Source organism: Rhipicephalus microplus, chromosome 3 (genome assembly GCF_043290135.1).
Source record: "Rhipicephalus microplus isolate Deutch F79 chromosome 3, USDA_Rmic, whole genome shotgun sequence".
NCBI lineage: Eukaryota > Metazoa > Arthropoda > Arachnida > Ixodida > Ixodidae > Rhipicephalus > Rhipicephalus microplus.
The window spans coordinates 272147963-272164913 of NC_134702.1; the positions used below are offsets into that span (position 1 = coordinate 272147963).

Sequence of the window (16951 nt, forward strand, 5' to 3'; positions counted from 1 at the left end):
AAGCAACATGGCATCCTAAACAAATTATCAGTTGGTGCAAATTTTAGCAAATGGTTCTCGCATGAGTTACTTCAGCGTTCGACCGGATGCGGCGTGATTACGGCAGCTCTTTCGGTGCGTGTAAGCAGTGTGGAAAGCTGTGGCAGTGCAATGGTGTACGGTGAAGCGCAGCGAAGCCTGTGCATCAGTGTGTTTATCAAGCGGGGATCGGCGCCGATGTATCGACGGCAACTAGCACTCGAGAAGCCTGAAATGTGTGTTTGTGTGCCGGTAACAGTTCGTTCGCTTGACTTTCCAGTCTCTCTGTTGGGTGATGTGCGACACTTCGGATTGACAGCGTTTTGGCACGTTACTTGAGTGACCGCAAGTCCGTACGGAAACTTTGAAGTACGCGCTGTGTTCGGTTCTTGCTTCGCCACTGGTTAGCCCGTACGCTTATATTTTATTGTGAGCAGTCAAGTGTTCGAAAGTGAAACGATGTTCAATGTGAAGAGTGGTGCTGTGTTAGCGTTTCCAAGACTTGTGAAGAAGCTGTGCTCGTGTGACCGAAAATTGAAAGACAGCGTTGATAACTGTTTTGCCCTGTGATGTTGCGGTGGTGGAGTTTGGCGCTTTTGTTTGTTAACTAGTCACTTCTTTCTGTGATAACCATAGTCCTAGCGCTGTGATGTGATGAACCGAAGCTGCGAGATGCCACATTCTGTTGTGGATTGTGTTACTTTGGCAGCGCGCCTAGACTGTTCTTCGGTAAGAACTTGAGAGTTCTATGTGGAGCGAGAGCCCGTGATTATCAAGCTTTCCTCCGGCCCCCAGAAACAGGAAAGATTTCACCGGTGCCTTGCTTTGCATGAAGTTGTAGACCAGTACCGACTAACTACAGGCTTTTGAGTTCGTGTGGCTGCCGTTTTGCATGGCCCTAGAGCCTTGACAACAGCCGGTCATGGCCAGTTCTTACACCATATTAATGGACGTGCACGCCTGGTCAGCCCTTCATTGATTTCATCGGCAGCTTCTAGTCTGCAGATGTCCTTTGCCTGTTGGCCCTAGGGCACACTTGGTTCCTCATGACACTGCTGACGGCTACTAAATGCTGGCATCGGTGAGTTGACCTTGCAGAACAAAATTTGTTGCTATTCACGCAGTACTATAACCTGTGCAAGTTTTTAAGCCCATTAGACAATGTTTCCCTATGTTAAGTTCAAGCATAAAAAATTTACTACTACTGTTATATGCTTACATATGTTATGGAGAGGCGCGCAAATACATAGAAGTTTTCGTAATTTTATATAAGTGAGCTTTTGTTTGATTATTAGGATGGCCGTGTCGACTTACCAGGTTTGATAGTTGGAAAGTTAATGTGAATTTATTTTTCAGGAGTCAGGCTGCACTTGAGGAATTTATGTTATTTTGAAAAATAATTCTATAGACGATTACTGCTGTGGTTGCACTATATTTCACTAGGACGTATATATTGTGGTACGTAAACTTTACATGAGACTTAAGTTTGTTTCAAAGTGAATATAGCAGATTTAGTCACCTTGATGAAGTGATAGCTTCGTCAAATAAGTATTAGAAGTGAGTCCTTTTAATGATTGTTTTTAAATACCTCGTTTTTGGCTCCTCACAGATCACGACGATTAGTTCGTTAAGGTCCTGTGATGCATCGGTTGCACACACTGGCACATAAAGCCTCATCATGACTTGGAGCACCTGCTTAAAAATAGGAAGGACACGTTCTTACTAACTGTGCAAGTCAATGTCACTGCTGGGGCTGTTATCATTTAGAGGACTTGGATGTGGCCTAAAAGCATGCATGGCAGCCTCATCTGGAAGGATTGTGATCTGCTTGGGAGCTTCGAGGGCACAAAACCGCCTAACGGCTGGCAGGAAGGTTAGTTTTTCTTTAATACATACGACTAAGCGAACACCACTTACTGTGCACAATTTGAAAACCCAAGCATGGTTGCTTTCAATGGATACCTGTAATATTCTTACACATAATTCTTATTCAACATCTATAGAACTAAATTGCGAGATAATTGATAATGCTGAAAGTTGAAAGCCTGCAGCTTATGAATGAAACTCCAATCATCTGAGGCTCAAAAGCTCGTGCTTTTGAACGAGCACTAACACTTTAATTTTTTATTGAGCTGTCGAGCTTGTGATTCACACTGTGGATCAAGACCTGTGGTAGGAAATAGCAAGGGGGGCGAAAATCGCCTGGCTGTTCACAACTTGCAAAGAGACAGACCTATTGAACAAGCCTCACACGACATAGGGCCTGTAGCTGCATCTTCTACTTGATGTAGCTTTTTCTCTCTCAGTGCTGTGGCATGTTGTGTTTCAGCGGAATGTGTTCACCACGATTGCATAGTGATATATTTTTTCTACAAATTCTACCTGACCTACTATGAATTGAAGAAACACACTCAACGTCAAGGTAACGTTGAGTGTGTTTCAAAGCCATGGGTCCTCTTCTCTCTGTCTGAGGCTAGCCTACTTCTGCAGCAGTGCGATGCAGCCAGCACACATGCAAGCCAAGTTATAGAGCCCTCTCCTTTGGTGTTCTGTGCAGGACACAGCATATCCATCCGGCAAGACACTGATATCAACAATAATGGTGAGTGTTGGTGGCACCTGTAGGAGCCCGTTGTGTTTGTTGCGTACGATTTTTTCCCCTGATGAAGTGAATTTTTGAAAGGTTTTCTTAGTTTGAAATATTAGATGTCAGCAACAAGCACGCTCATAATCAACAAGTGCTTTGTGTCTTCTGGTATGCCCATTGGCTACCATACGTGGTATGGTGAGCTGGCTTTGTTAGACAGCCTTAAAATTATGAACATTAGCTGTTGTGTTGTAATGTAGTGTAACTTGTGTTTCTTAGTGAAGTTATTCGTGATCTGCTTCTTGAACCTAGTGTAGAGTCGAAATAGAAGAAACTTTATTGGCTTACTATGCCTGGCAGAAGTTTCATGCCTTCATCTCTACCATTGTAGTTTTGCTCTTGTATCATATTAAAATATATTTGCTGTCTTCAGTATTTGTGTTCGTGTTGAGGCTTGTCATCGTCTTCTGAAAATGCGACATCTGTAAATATGAACACATCTTTAACAACTGTAGACTTTTGCATGTAGCATGGTTGTAACAATGATCTGTATTTTTCTTAGTTCCAGCAGTAACAAGCGATCAGGTGCTCCACGTTCATGTACACTGTATCAAGAACAGGGCACAGAAGACCAGCAAGTAGAAAGGGACTGCCAGCGACTGTTCTCCTGCTCAAAATTTATGACAGTAGAAAGAGCACAGTGTGGTGTCAGGAGCAGTTTGAATTGTATACGTAGTAACATTCTGTGCAGCTGCAGTTTAACTTTTTAGCAGTGCATAATTCAGCAGTTACTTTGCTTGCATTCCAAATTATTTAAATTTTGGATAGAAGATACCAAACTACGAGACCATTTTAAAAGCTGCTGTAGTGTTAGTGGGCAAATAATTTTGAGCTGAAGTTTTTAACATGCATGTTAGTGCCTGCGTGTATCTGCATTTAATTGCCATGAATAACAGCATGCATGGTCGGCAATGGTAACTGTGTTTGGATTCTTTGTAGTACAAGAAGTAAAGCCATGGATGGTAATCTTGTACTTAGTCGGTATAATCTTTCAGTATGCATTCATTTGTATAGCACTAATGATGCCATATGAATATAAGCTCTGGGAATGGAATCAATGTGGATTATTTCATTTGGAAGGAAGAGGAGCATCACTACTTTTAGTATATCAAACAGTAGATTTTAGTGCTTGTGTATTGTTATCCCACTGCCTGTTCGTCCTTCAAAAGTCAAATTCTCTGTTTCTATTGTGTAAGTATAACTTTTTTATAGTATACTTCGCTCGGATAGGTTTGTTCATAATGTAATTGTGTACGATGCAAGTGACTTATCATCTATGCAGCGTAACTCAGACTAGAAATAAAAGTATTTATTTTAATTTATATGTCGCTACAGCATGCATTTAAATGTCCTTTTCTAGGTGCCTGTCCAATAGTTTAGCCCTGCAAAGGTACTGGTATACTCTAATATTGAAGCTGGCATCTTAAACTATTTTGTTAGTGGAAGTAACAATGAGTTTTAACCATTTTTAGTATTCTCAGATGAGCTGTCAAACCTCTATGGAAATGTGTTAACAGTTTCGGAACTTCGTTACGATAAATGTTCTCATAATCTTTTATTGTGGTCTCTGTTTCATGCATATGACGCGTACTTACTTTGCAGTGACACAGTATTAGTTGTGATTTTATACATATGTGCTGAGCAACATCGCACTTGAGGACAACAGCAAGACATGCATGCAGTGCACTGGAGCATCACATCACATAATTAGTGTACAGTTTTTGCTCACCAGTGAAATGAATTTTTTTTAAGCTGATTAACAGACAGCTGTATGGGAAATGTGTCGGTGTGCAAACTTTGAAGTCTTTTAGAGGAGTGTTTTCGGGAAACGAAACGGGGTGTATAGCTGTCAATATAAACACTGTTTGCACCAAGGAGCTTATTAGCTTGTAATTTTATTATTCATGTATTTTCTGCAATGTATTTGCGCTGTGCCGACTTTCAGCCCAAGTGTCCTAACATGCTTTGTTAATGTGTTGTGAATGAACCAAGCCATGTAAATAAACAGTAATATTGCAGACATGCAAAAATATTGATCCACAGCCTTTTTCTTTTTCATGACATTGCCAAGGGCTTTATTCTTGTGTTTCCTATAAAACTGCTTCTAACTGGGCAGCAGCAGAAAGTGTGCATCAAGCTTTTCCGAGATGGTTCGAGAAACACCGAGTTCAGACATAACAGTGCTGGTGGATTTCTCTCGTAAGTTACTTTCTATATATTCAAAATGAGTGTATTAGAATTGTTGTTTTATAGCCATTCATCTTAATATTTACACCTCAGTGTATGTATGTATGTATGTATGTATGTATGTATGTATGTATGTATGTATGTATGTATGTATGTATGTATGTATGTATGTATGTATGTATGTATGTATGTATGTATGTATGTATGTATGTATGTATGTATGTATGTATGTATGTATGTATGTATGTATGTATGTATGTATGTATGTATGTATGTATGTATGTATGTATGTATGTATGTATGTATGTATGTATGTATGTATGTATGTATGTATGTATGTATGTATGTATGTATGTATGTATGTATGTATGTATGTATGTATGTATGTATGTATGTATGTATGTATGTATGTATGTATGTATGTATGTATGTATGTATGTATGTATGTATGTATGTATGTATGTATTAGTTAGCGAAGATTTCTGCAAGGCTACGCGCCACGTGCAGAAAAAGCTTTTAAATTTCGCGAAAAGCACTGGGCAGCCATATTACTTGAAGTATAACAAGATACTAATCAACAAGAAAGCCTACGTTTATTGTCCGGTCACCGATCGTGTAACCGAGGCAGGACCTATTTATGATAACCCCGTCCACGTTGCTCCCGAAGTAAGCAATGCAGAATGCGCAGGGGCCAGCGCTCCTCCCTCACATCGATAGCTAGAGAAGCATTTTCGAGCTCATGAATTTTCTTTTTTGCTATGTAATTCTCGAAGTGTTACTAACGAGCGTGATGCCCTATCTGCGCTAATAGATACATGTCTAGCTGATGTCGTCGTAGTAACTGAAACTTGGCTGTCCGCGGAAATTGAAAATAAAGAAATATTTAACTGTTCAAAAAAGTTTAAATTCTATCACTGTGACCGGGGTACGAGGCGCGGGGGCGGCGTATTGATTGCCATTAGCGACGAGAGTAGCTCGTTCAGCGTGCCTGTTGTTTCACCGCTTGAAATTGTTGTCGCGTGTGTTCGCATTAACCACAAAGATATCGTTGTTTGTGGCTGCTACCGGCCTCCTAGCCTTACTACCGGTTTCGCAAATGAATTACACGATGTACTAAATAAGTTGCAAGTAAGGTTTGCGGCTGCGCCTATGTTTCTCCTAGGTGACTTTAACTTCCCTAATGTTTCGTGGTCTCCCCCTTTTCCAATAATTTCATCAACTTCTGCTGACAGTGCTGCCTTTCTTGATGTGTGTTCAGACTTTAACCTTACCCAGCTGGTTAACGCTCCAACCCGCATTACCTCGTCCACCTCCTCAGTTCTAGACTTGGTGCTGACCACGCATCCCGACCTAATTAAATCCCTATCAGTTATTCCGGGCGTAAGCGACCATCTAGCTATTCATTTTAACATGACTAAAACAACTAAAAGAAATGATAGCTCAAAAGTTTTTAGGGACTACAAAAGAGCCGACTATGTTTCAATTATAATGAGCTTCAGCTTTTCCTAAACGATTACCTTTCGCAATTTCTGGAAAGGCCCGTGCAACAAAACTGGAATTTGTTTAAGCAGAAGGTAGCAGAACTTACCAATCGTTTTATTCCACTCCGCAGAATTAGGCAAAACGCAAAGTCTCCTTGGTTCACGCTTACACTAAAACGACTACTGAATAAAAAGAAACGAATTTTTCGAAGGGCAAAGCTAACTAACAACGCGGAAAGGTGGTCCGCTTATCATCACGCAGCTGACGAGTACACTCGCGCATTATCCGTCGCAAAAGAAAATTATTATCAACAAACGCTTCCCTCCCTGCTTGCAACTAACCCTCAGAAATTTTGGCAGATGATTAGGGGAAATGAAAAAAAGGCGATAGAATTAATCCATGATGATAACAGCCGTGTACCAAAAGAAGAGTGTTGTGTCATTTTAAGCTCTGTGTTTTCATCGTGCTTTGTTAAACCTACAGCGCTTTCCTTTCCCGATACTCCCACCCACAACTTTGTTGCCATGGAACCCCTTTTATTTGACTGTGTCGGCATACAAAAATTGATAGAAAACATGAAATTAACCAGTGCTCCAGGTGAAGACGGTATCTGTGCAAAGTTTTTGCATAATACCTCTGTTTACTCATCTGTCATTTTATGTAAGCTTTTCACACAGTGTTTGGAATGTCATTGCCTCCCGGGCGACTGGAAAGCGGGAAAGGTAGTTCCTCTTCACAAATCAGGGGACGTTCATAACCCCCGCAATTACAGGCCCATATCGTTAACAAGTATACCGTGTAAGCTCATGGAACACGTCATCTACTCCCACATAATCACTTTCTTAGAAAACAACTCGTTCCTTAGTGATCACCAGCATGGATTCCGGAAACAGTACTCATGCGAGACCCAACTTCTCTGCCTTACTAATGACCTTTTTCTTGCCATTGACACTTCTTCCCTTGTTGACTGTATTTTTCTCGACTTTGCTAAAGCTTTTGACAGTGTATGCCATAAACTGCTACTGCTAAAACTAAGCAAACTTAATCTTGATGCTAACATATTAAAATGGATTGAATGCTTTCTAATAGACCGCTCCCAATTTGTAACTGCGAATGAATGCAACTCTCCCCTCTCACCCGTAAACTCTGGCGTCCCCCAAGGATCCGTTCTTGGCCCACTACTCTTCCTGATTTACATTAACGATTTGCCACATAACATCTCTTCTTCTATTAAATTTTCGCCGATGATTGTGTTATTTACCGAGAAATTAAAACCCCTTCTGACCACCTTGCCCTTCAGTGTGACTTAGACAATGTTTGATCTTGGTGCGATACTTGGCTAATGAACCTTAATGTTACTAAATGCAAAGTAATGAGAGTCTCACGTCGAACATGTAATATTTCTACTAACTATGTACTTAATAATTCTCTCCTTACTAAAGTTAGCTCTTACAAGTACCTTGGCATTACAATTTCTGACAACCTTTCCTGGCAGTCTCACATTGACCTCATTAAAAACAATGCTAACCGCACACTTGGTTATTTACGCCGTAACTTCTCCCTTGCCCCGATGCAACTGAAACTTCTGCTCTATAAAACATTAGTCCGACCAAAGCTAGAATTCTTATCATCTGTATGGGATCCCCACGTAAACATCCATATCAGTAGCATCGAAGCAATTCAAAATCGCGCCGCTCGTTTCATTTTGTCGAACTATTCCCGTACAGCAAGCGTAACCCATATGAAGTCAACCCTAAATCTACCTAGCCTATCATTTCGCCGCAAAATCTCGCGCTTGTGCCTCTTCCACAAGTTGTACCATACCATGCACTCACTGAGTAACTCGCTTTTTTTGCCGCCATCCTACATTTCATCCCGTAGCGATCACCACTTCAAAGTTGGAATTACAAGCAGCCGTACAAACCTCCATTTTAATTCATTCGTGCCCAAAACAAGCACGGACTGGAATCACCTTCCCGCTTCCATCGCATCCATCACTGACCCGACCAACTTCAAGAGTACCATAAACGCATACCCTTTTTAAACATGCTCCACTTGTTTGTACAGATTGTTTTTTTTCACCAATCCTCTCTGTAACGCCTTGTGCATTGAGAGAAAATAAATGAAATGAAATGAAATGAAATGAAATGTATGTATGTATGTATGTATGTATGTATGTATGTATGTATGTATGTATGTATGTATGTATGTATGTATGTATGTATGTATGTATGTATGTATGTATGTATGTATGTATGTATGTATGTATGTATGTATGTATGTATGTATGTATGTATGTATGTATGTATGTATGTATGTATGTATGTATGTATGTATGTATGTATGTATGTATGTATGTAACTATGTGTGTATGTAGGTATGTGTGTGTGTACGTATGTATCTCTTAAATGAGAATCCGTTTATCATTGATGAGTAAGTTTGGTAATGATTTGACTGAATTTGTTTCTAGTTGTTTTTCTTCTGAGCCATTATACATTTCAATTTGTTTTTTACTGCATAAAAATAAATGTAACCTTAAACAAAGTGTGTGCATTCGAAGAAGTTGTTTCATTTGCCAATGTACAGTCATGAGCAAAAAATTGGGTAAAATGGAATCAACCAGCGAATATTAGTTCAGAGCATAGCTACGCAACATGGCATATCTTGTACACATTGCGTTGGTCGAATATGTCAATTTCAACATATCAATTTTAATCAGAATAAACAAGCTATCACCCGTGCTTGTATATGTGTATGATATTTATGCGAACTGTAATACCGGTTGGCAATTACTATTAAGGTTACAAACCTAGTCAAGCTGAATACACGAATTATGTCCTTGCATCTTTCATCTGTACTGGAACTGTTGTTAACAAAAAATAAACTTCTGTTTAAAAATTTATTGTAACCAAAAGCAAAGTATCTCTCTATGACACAAATCAAATTGTCATTGTTATGTACCGCTCTAGACAATAGGGGACCCTCTCAGCAGAACTCTATTAACTGCTATATTTTATTTTAACCATTGACAGCAACATTACACTTATTATTCATCATTATGTAATGATGCCCACCAAATCAGCACGAGAACGTGTCCCGACAAAGGCAGTCAACTTGGCCGCAAGCGTCCTATCTAGATTCTCTCCAAAACACTGTGACAACTGATCGCTGGTCGAATATCCAAACACGTGAAAAGTAATATACCAGGTATGATATTGGTATTTCAGCACTGGACACTTTTGCGATAAGAGAGGATGGAGGAGAAAATTATGAACCCTGAATTGTTTAATTTTTGAAGGAGCACAGTACAGCGCTTTTGGGTCAAAAAGAGAGTGAAAGAAGCAAGTGCGAAAGCCTACTTCTCAAAAAAACTAGTACCCGCCACCACGCATAATGTCAGGCCGGGCAACCTCTTGAAAAAAAAAAAACTGCTCAGTGATTCTGCGAATCGAACCAAGTACCTCCTAGATTGTAGTTGAGCGCTGTAACCGCTCGTCCACTGCAGCAGTGCTTGCATTCGCCCTATTGCTGATATATCGTCATTCCTTCGAATGAAGCCAAATGCAAAAACGTCCGGTGAAACTTTGTCAAAAATAGAAAAAATAGTTAGAATGCGTTTGCCCAAGGTTACTAGAACGTAGAAACCGCCACGTGTGACTGTATAACCGTGCGCTATTTATTCTTGTACATTACTGTCATTACGTTGGGATAGCCGGCTCTAACGTAGGCTACCTTCTCATAGTTTGCCAAATATAAATAAGAAAATAAAAATATATATCGGCCTGTGACAACGCTAATCAGCTATTATGAGATTACTGTCACTAGTGTCACTTTCACTAGATGAATGCTCAGTTTGCTTCCATTATCGTTATTTAGGAAAGTTTTGGCTCATTAACTCAACTCTCCTAATTAGCATTGATTCTCACATATAAGGACAGTCACACTTCATCTCGCTTTCTGAGTGGCTGTCACTCCCATATAACGCGTACTCCACTTTTTATGCTCTCCGAGCATCTGACGCTGCTTTGCGAAGACTTTCCCTGACGTCTGCTGGGCCAGAAAATTGTCTTTATTATCTATCAATTTCAAGCTTTCGCGAAGCCGAAACGAGAGTCTCTCTCTCTCTCTTTTCATCATTTTCGCACGTGTGATAACGTCTCTCGGCCTCAAGACTCGTATACACGTCCCTTGCTTTGTTTGCGCACTCAAACAACGCTGGACGAAATATTTGCACTGTGTTTTGTGAAAAGCATTAGTACTGAGACACCTCCCGACGAGGCTCCTTCATTTTACGTAGACATATACCTAAGCGTAAGCGTATGCACGTTCTCGCGTTCCGCTTTATAAAAATGCTGCGGTGCATGGAACCAGCGAAATTCCGCTCACAATTTCATTTGATTACTGCTGTTATCTATTTCCGCACAATTCGTCTGCAGGCACCAAAGTCGCTCATGTGTCTTGTAATAAGAATATTGTAACAAAGGCTACCTTTGACTATAGGTACAAAACACCCTTACGTTCACCACTATACCGTGCTAGATTGCACCGAATTAGTTAAGTAGCAGCGCAGCTTCAATGAAATGTAAGGTAACTGGTCGCGTTAAATGGGGGAAGACATTCGAGGCACATTTTCAAACATTGCATGCATCGATTTATGTGTGGTTTTATTTATGTGGTGCACCTGGAGTGTTGTTTACTTGTACTTGGCGAGATAGTGCATTGATTATTGCTTAAGGTCATCAAGCAATTCCTTTTTTAGCTACAGTCATTGATGAAAGGCAAGTGTTTGGCTTTGCACAGCACACTAAAACGTCTATTACAACACAGGTGGCATCCCGTAAACGCTGTAGCAGACGCTCGCGGAACTGAAACTTAGTTGCAGCAAATCATTGGCTATCATCGTATACTCTAGATGCTAGACCGTTTGCGTGCTATCTTGATATTATCGGCACACACTTCTTTCTTTTCTTGTCGTTTCATCGGCTATAGTGTGTCCTTCTCGCCCTCTCAAGTGCCGAATAAGTTAAATTTGTACCCGCGCTATAGTAATCGCTCCAGATAAGAGAATTCTTTGCTAATAAAATGCGTAGCCAACAGAAAGTTTTGTGAATTTGGCGACTGGTTTTTCACCTGACAGGCTACTCTAAGTGCCGGGTGACTTTGATATATGTAGTTATAAACACATAACCCATACAGTCACATACACGCATAACAGTCACAAAGCACATAGTCACTCACACGCACTGCACTATTTACAATATTTCGTTCAGTCCTGTGGCCCGTAAGAATGTCAGTAGCACTTTCGCGGAGTCTAACGCACTCCAGCTGCACTGCCATGGGCCTACAATATTTTGCAACTCCTACTTTGTTTCCTGTTGTATTTTTAAGGCCATATTCAGTGGCTGTCATTTTGATGCGTATGTTGTGCACTCACAGAGGACGTGATTGATGTCGTCTACGACGTTACATTGTACACAAAATGGTAAGTCTGACAGGTTGATTTCATTCTAGAGGTAATTAGTTATAGCCACGTTGATTTGGATGCAGTGTAAACATGTTTTGCTTGCCTGTTGAGGGTTCGCGGCATACTGAAATGACACGATGGATCAATCTTGCGCAAATGCCGATACTGTTGGCCAGGGTCCCTCCAAAGGAATCACTGGAGACACCATTCGTGTGCCTACACTAGCGTTACAGCATCTTGCTCCAAGAAAAGTTTCTCGACGATTTCTGCCGAAGCGTCATGTCCAGCTTTGGCAGCGTAATCAGCCCGATTGTTGCCTTGTATTCCGCAGTGGACAGGTATCCGCTGCAGAACAATGTGGTGATGGAAGTCTCAGGCTTTTTTGGATAGGCGTTTGATGTCAGTGACGAGTTGGTCATCCGTGTCTTGAGACTTAAGTGACTGCAGCGCTGCTCTTGAATCAGTGAAGATGACCCAGGACTCAGCTGTCTGGTCCACAATGTAATTAAAGGCAGCCCGTACTGCAGCCAGTTCAGTAGCTGCAGATGAGTTGCAGTGACTGAGAGTGGCAGAGAGGGTGACATTGGAAGATGGATTCTATAGGTGAATGACGGATGATGTAGACGTTGCAAAGCCGTCAGTGTTAATATAACGATGAGCTTTGCAGCTGTTTTCCAAAAGCTCTGAAGTGAAATACCGGAGTGCTGGTCCGGGTGTGCGTCTCTTGGTCTTGAACCCAGCAACGAAGGTGACTATGGTCCATGAAGGGGTTTTCGACGATGGTTCCGTATGTAGTGATTCACTTTGATAGTGTAGCGGTAGGAGGCTCCACGCAGGACCACTGTCTGAAGTAAGCGAATGATCCGGTACTCTGGTGACATAACGCAAGTGAACTCAAAGAAACATCTGCTACAGAAGAACAGGACCTGAAAGACGCCTATTGTCAGCAAGGGTTCCGATGCTTGATGTGTTCTTTAGTAGGCAAAGGCACAGCCTCAGGGGCCTTTGCTTGAGCTCCAGTCATTGCTTGTATGTTGGTTCGAGATTCATGTATCGCAGAGAGACTGTAACGTAGAAGAAGTTCGCAGAGAGCGGTAAGCATTCGCAACATGGCAGTAACGGAGCAGCCACCGGCATCGCCTGATAACAAGCGGAGGATGCTCGCGTATGAAGCAACTTTTTCCTTTAATATCCGAACGTGAGGAGACCACATCATTATCCGGTGGATTGTCACTTCCAGAAGTTGTCACGTACTGAATGGGAGAATGCGCTACCTTTAATAGGTAGCGTGAGACACACATCGTAAACGAAACCGCGGCACACATTTCTGGTGACATCGTTGTACCTCGTTCGGGTACGAATTTTCCGATTGAATTGAGAACATTCTGCAATGTTGCTCGTAGAACAGGTCTGTTGCGACCACGGCTTGACAGGCAAATGTCGTCAGAAGATAGTGAGATTGCAACCAATGCAGGAATGCACTGCTCTAGTTCATTGATAGAGATGTTGAATACGGTCGGATTGAGAACACCACCCTGGGGAACTCCTCCACGCACTCCTTGTGGAGCTGTGTTACCTTTTTTTGTGGACTTGTAGACTTACTTGCCTTTCAGGTAGTCTAAGATCCACCGGTGCATACGACCTTCTACACCTATAGACTTCAGGGCGTGCACGACAGACTCATGAATGACGTTATCCAACGTCGAGGAACACGCCGATAGTGGTGTTGCCGGTCACTTTGCTGATGTTTGCGTAGTTGAATAGATCGATTATATTGTCAATGCTGCTGCTGCGACCTTTTCTAAGCCCAAGCAGTTTTTGAAAGTATTATGAAGTCTTGGTTTGGAAGACCTTTATTAGGCCCGAAGAACCGGCAGCCGACAGCTGAGATGAACGAACCAAGATGATGTTGCCACGTGACAACGATGAGGATGCATGAGCAACACATGATAATGATGATAATGTACAGATGAAGAGGATTGGTATACTAAATGCTAACACTAATTCCCCCCACGTGCAAGCGGCCAGCCTGGCCGCGGCAAGTCAAGAGGACAAAGAACGTCGCATGAACGGCTTCATACGGGAGACATGGGCGACCTAAGTAGTTCGATAACGGCGATCTGCTGGGGCTACAAGTGACGTCACGCGATAACTCACTGGTGAAGTTTCTTCAAGAACTGTGTACGGCCCGATGAACCACGGCTGGAATTTGTCGCGAACACCAGATGTGCGAATAGGCGTCAAAAGGAGCACTTCGTCTCCAGGTTGAAAGGATACAGCCCGATGCGATTCATCATAAACCAGCTTTCTGTCTTGCTGTTGGGCTTCAGTGATTAAACGAGCACGTTGGCGGCTCTCTGTGAGCCGTAAAACGTATTCCTCTGAAGAGAATGAAGCTGAATCCACATGGCAGGTAAAAAAAGAGACGTCCAGGAGAGAAGTAGGGGAGCGTCTATAAACTAGGTAAAATGGTGAGTAGCCGGTTGTCCGCTGAATAGCCGTATTTAGGTGAAAGTGACGAATGGTAGGACTACATCCCAGTTCTTGTGGTCTGGTTGAATGTCGGCGGCGATCATCTCAGCAAGAGTGCGGTGGAATCGCTTAGTGAGGCCGTTAGTTTGGGGATGATAACTAGAGGCAGTCTTGTGAGTTGTGCCAGAGGCGCGAAGAAGTTCGTTCAGTAGTTGTGAAAGGAAGGCCCTTCCACGGTCACTGAGCAGTACACGTGGACCACCGTGACGCAGTATAATGGCTCGGAGGATGAAATCGGCAATTTCAGAAGCTGAACCGGTAGTGACGGATGCCGTCTCGGCGTAGTGTGTCAAATGGTCAACGGCTGTTACTATCCATCGGTTTCCAGCAGCACTGACTGGAAGGGGGCCATAAAGATCGATGCGTACAACTTCGAATGGTGTGGCTGGGCACGGAAGAGGCTGTAGTGTACCAGCTGGAGCAGATGTGGGTAGTTTTCTACATTGACAGGTAGTGCAGTACCCAACGTACCGAGCTACACTAGTGGTAATACCTGGCCAATAAAACCGACTTCGAAGGCGATCGTAGGTTTTGTGGTAACCAAGGTGACCAGCCGTCGGATGGTCATTAAGTGCTCTGAGGACTTCGGACCGAATCGATCGGGGTAGAAATGGAACCCAGCGCTGACCGTCAGGATGGTAAATTTTGCGGTACAGCACCGATTTGTCCAGCTTAAACTGCGAGAGTTGGCGACGGAGCCTCGCATTAGGTGGACGGGAACTGCCAATGAGGTAGCCTATAATACGTCGACAGTATGGGTCAGCCAGCTGTCGAGAAGAAAAATCGTGCGGGTCGTCCGAAGGCAGCTGGTCCATAGAGGCGAGAGAGAAAACTGCCATAGACGTGGACTCCGAGGGTGTGTTGTGCAAAGTGATTGCGGAAACGCTGAGGGGAGCTGCTGGTAGTGGGCAGCGAGAGAGAGCATCGGCGTCACTATGCTTTCTGCCACACTTGTATACGATGTCAAAATCATACTCTTGTAGGCGTAGAATACAGCGGCTGAGGCGTCCCGATAAGTTCTTGAGTGTCAAAAGCCAACATAAAGCATGGTGGTCGGTCACAATGGTGAAATGGCGGCCGTGAAGATAGGGACGAAATTTCTGCACTGACCAAACGATGGCGAGGTACTTCTTCTCGGTGATCGTGTAGTTCCTCTCGGCTGTGGAGAGGACGCGGCAGGCATACGTAACGACTCGCTCTCGCGAAGAGTTGTCGCGCTGGAGGAGCACGGCTCTTAAACCGTGGCAGCTAGCGTCTGTATGGAGGAAGGTCGGTGCACCATCGTGAAAATGAGAAAGCACAGGATCAGTCGTAAGGGCACTCTTCAACCTGCCGAAAGCCGATTCACATTCCTGAGACCACTGAAAGGGCGTACCAGAAGCAAGTAGCTTATGGATTGGTGCGGCTATGGAGGCAAAGTTTTGTATAAATCGCCGAAAGTAAGAGGCGAGACCAAGGAAACTTCGCAAATCTTTTGGCTTGTAAGGGCGAGGGAAGCGAAGCACCGCAGCAGTTTTCTCAGGGTCTGGACGAATTACGTCCTTGCTCACAACATGACCGAGGACCTTGATAGACCTGCTGGCGAAATGGCACTTCTTGTGTTAATTTGAAGACCAGCGCCCGCAAGGCAAGTCAGGGCCTCGTCCAAGCGTTGCAGATGTTGAAGAAATGTCGATGAAAACACAACAATGTCATCTAGGTAACATAGGCAAGTCTTCCATTTCAGGCCACGCAGCACGGTGTCAATCAAGCGCTCAAAAGTTGCGGGCACATTGCACAGACCTAACGGCATTACATTGATTTCGTATAGGCTGTCCGGGGTTGCAAACGCAGTTTTTTCTTTGTCATCTTCGTGCATGGGGATTTGCTAATAGCTGCAATGCAAGTCGAGGCTTGAAAAGAAGTCAGCACCTTGTAAGGAATCGAGGGCGTCGTCGATACGTGGCATGGGGTATACGTCCTTCCTATGTGATCTTATTGAGTGCTCGGTAATCGACGCAAAATCGTACGGAACCGTCTTTTTTACGCACCAGAACCACTGGAGACGACCAAGGACTGGTTGAGGGTCGGATTATTTCCTGTTGCAGCATATCGTCTACGTTTTCCTCAATGAGGTTTCGTTCAGCTAGGGAGACGCGGTACGGACGACGATACACAATGGATGTTCCGTCGGTCTGAATACGATTTGCTGTAGCAGTTGTCTGACCCAGGCTTGATGAATGAGCGTCAAAAGAGTTTGCATGCTTTTGCAACAAATCAAGCAGCTGCTGCTTCTGTGAGTCTGTCAAGTCCTTGTTGATGGCTGCTGTAAAGGCCGAGGAAGCAGCATGATCTCCAGGATGGCCTTTAGAGGAGACAGGGGTAAGAGGCACGACGCACACAGGCTTCAGATCGGCAACGCAGGCGACAGTAGTGCCCCGTGGCAGTAAAATTTTATCTGGTGTGGTGTTCGTAGCAGTGAGGACAGCTGATACATTGTTGATGCGAGCCACCCCTGACGCGAGAGTTATGCCTTTAGTAAGGCAACGGGGCGATGGAGTGACCAAAATACTGCCAGAGTCGATGTCGTTGGACAAAACTGTGACTAATTGATGTTCGTTCGGGGGTAACTCGATGTCTAC

General features: G+C 43.2%; 1 protein-coding gene across 1 annotated transcript in view; it reads left to right on the forward strand.

Moving 5' to 3' along the window:
- Positions 1 to 16951, forward strand: part of LOC119159806 (calcium-activated chloride channel regulator 2-like) — a 665495-nt gene that overhangs the window by 78877 nt on the left and 569667 nt on the right. The gene's annotated exons all lie outside the window — the stretch shown is intronic.